The 2885-nt window shown below is 36.3% G+C and overlaps 2 pseudogenes; both read right to left on the minus strand.

The window, feature by feature from the left end:
• Positions 1 to 517: 517 nt before the first annotated feature.
• Positions 518 to 696, minus strand: LOC122054262 (annotated as a pseudogene).
• Positions 697 to 1079: 383 nt separating this feature from the next.
• LOC122054279 lies at positions 1080 to 1217 on the minus strand (annotated as a pseudogene).
• Positions 1218 to 2885: the final 1668 nt, after the last annotated feature.

Below are 2885 nucleotides of genomic sequence, written 5' to 3' on the forward strand. Positions count from 1 at the left end.
AGGGTTGCCCTAGCTTCTCTACGAAGGTTTGATGAGAGAGACAGTGAGGGGCACGAGGATCTGGAAGCTTCGGAGTTGCATGAGGATTTGAGAGCGAGGAATACTGAAGGGGCAAGGAAGCCACCGCAGCGACGAAATGTGGTTGCCCTAGCTTCTCTTCAGAGGTTTGCCAAGAGAGATAGGCTTTAGCTAGAAAGAGGAAAGTGGTATGTGAAAAATAGAAAAGCAAATTAAACGTGTTCTATGAAAAAACACAAAAACCAAAACAAAAGCCACGCCCTGCATGCCAACAAAGTAACTGCACACAAGCACAGATTATAAGTTCCATAGGCTAACAACTTTGTATACACTCACACACACACACACACACACACCCACACACAAAAGTTATCGCTCACATGCATTGTATATGTAATATACATGAATACATATAAATTAGTACCTCAGACTCATAAATTAGATTTGGTAAGAGTGCGGGTGGTCCAATTAGTGCCTTAAACCTATAAATTGGACTTGGTAAGGGTGTGCTAGACCCATACAGTAGTGCAACACAAGGGCTACGCAGAACCCTAGCAAGAAGCTACTGTAACGGGCTCTCCCTCATTAAAAAAATTAATTTAATTTTTATATCAAATATTAACTGATAAGAACCAATAATACTATACTTGATCTTAGCCAAAATGCCGAGAAATATATACTTTCTAATGTCGCCAACCCTAGATATTTATAGAAGCTTCTCCGCTCACGGTATTATTAATCCTAAGATGTGGGACAAAAAAGAACAATGACGATGCTTATTTTTTATATAAAAAATAACCAAAAAATAATACTAATAAACTTAAATCTATTTTCAGTGTGAAAAGAAAAAGGACATTAACATAATTTAATTTTAGATTTTACCTTAATTAGTAAAGGGTCATATATATATATATATATATATATATATATATATATATATATATATATACTAGCGATAGTACACAAGCATTGCGTGTATAATATAATACATAAATATAAGTAAATTGTATAAGAACAAATACTACACGTAATCTTAGCCAAAAGGTCACCCATAAATTGGATAAGGGTTTGTCAGACCCCTACAATAGTGCAATGCAAGAGTGACGCTTGAGAATCCCAGCAGTAAGCTATTGTAACTCCCTTATAAAAAATTAATTTAATATCATACTTAATCTTAGTCAAAAGGCCAAGAAAAGTATACTTTCTAACATCGCCAAGCCAAGATATTTATAGAACCTCCTCTACTGGTAGTGTTGCTAATCCTAAGATGTAGGACTAAAGAAACTCTAGATTCCTAATTTATTAATGAGAAAAATTCTCAATAATACACCATAGCTGAGTTTCAAACTCTAGATCCCTGATTGATGTATTTGTGGAAATTACTAATAAATCTTGAAATTATTTTCGATGTAAAAAAAGAACATTAACATAATTTAATTTTAGAATTCACCAAATTAATGGAGAGTTAGTTAGTAAAGGGTCTAGATTCTTTTATATATATATATATATATATGTTACCCTAGGTGTTCAATTTGAGCAACTAGGGTAGGCAACCCTCACAACCAAAATAGTTGGGGCTCCTGGACCAAGTCCGAGCACCCGATCTATGAGGGTGCTCAAATTAGACGTTAAGGTAACACATTTATTTCTCTCTCTCTCTCTCTCACACACACACACACACAGAGGAGGCGCCTTTGATCATTGGAGGCGCCTCCGCATGTGAGAGGCTCCCACGGTGGTCACCCACCATGGGTGCCTAACTATCAAGATATTATATATATATATATATATATATATATATACACCGCCTCATGCATGATTGAGTGAATCGTGCACGGGTAAACCAAATTTCAAACCTCGTTATCTGGCTTAGAGTATTATGAGATAATGAGGTTTGTGATTTGGATGTTGCCTCTAATATGCATGAAACACAAGATAAAACATGTAAACAACTCACAGTGATGATATTTATCTCTACTTGATGTCGGAAGCACAATCATAGATGAAACCGGAAAGCCCTTTGAGTTTCACGAGCCAAATCACTTTGCACAGGATGTTCTCCTTTGCTTGAGATTACCTCCAATCCCTCACGTTTTTCCTCCTCTTCTGGATCTTCATGGCTTGGATGCACTTATATATAAGATGACTGAGGAAGACGAAGGAGAAGGGATGCCCCTTCGTCTCCTTGATGTTTACAGCAATGAGGGAGATGAAGGGGAAGTGGCGCCCCTTTGTCTCCTCAACGTCTAACATCTCCTACTCATTCAAGTCAATCCATAAAGGTCATATGATCACAAAGACCATGTAAGTCACATAGACTATGAGATGATTATATCACAAAGACTAGAACAAAATATTAGTTAGTCACAAAGACCAAATAAGTCACATAGACTTTATGATGATCATGTCACAAAGACTAGAGCATCAATTAATTAGTCATAAAGACCAAATTAAAACATCCATTCTATACATTAGGAAAAATGGTTCGTGCGACAACAAGCACACTAAGCATTCATTGCTAAGAAGATTATTCCACCTTATATGGCAGCTCTATAGAATGAATTAGAGACATCAAAACTTTCCTTTACCCCAGATTAAATTATTTACATCAATATGAATATCTTTAACCCCTCATAATGACTATTATGTTAAGAGCATGATCAACATCTCCAATTAATACAATTATTTAGGGGCATCTAAATCGTGATCTTGCTGGAGTGAGAAACTTCTGGACTTTTCTTCCAATGACCCATATTATTATGAAGAGAGCTACCATCATAAGAGCAATGTAGTGTATCACCACTCTCTTCATCCTCGTCTCCTTGAAAGTTCTTTCCGGTAGTAAGAGACGGTTCAGATTGAGCTTC

Source organism: Zingiber officinale, chromosome 3A (assembly GCF_018446385.1).
Source record: "Zingiber officinale cultivar Zhangliang chromosome 3A, Zo_v1.1, whole genome shotgun sequence".
In the NCBI taxonomy this organism is placed as follows: domain Eukaryota; kingdom Viridiplantae; phylum Streptophyta; class Magnoliopsida; order Zingiberales; family Zingiberaceae; genus Zingiber; species Zingiber officinale.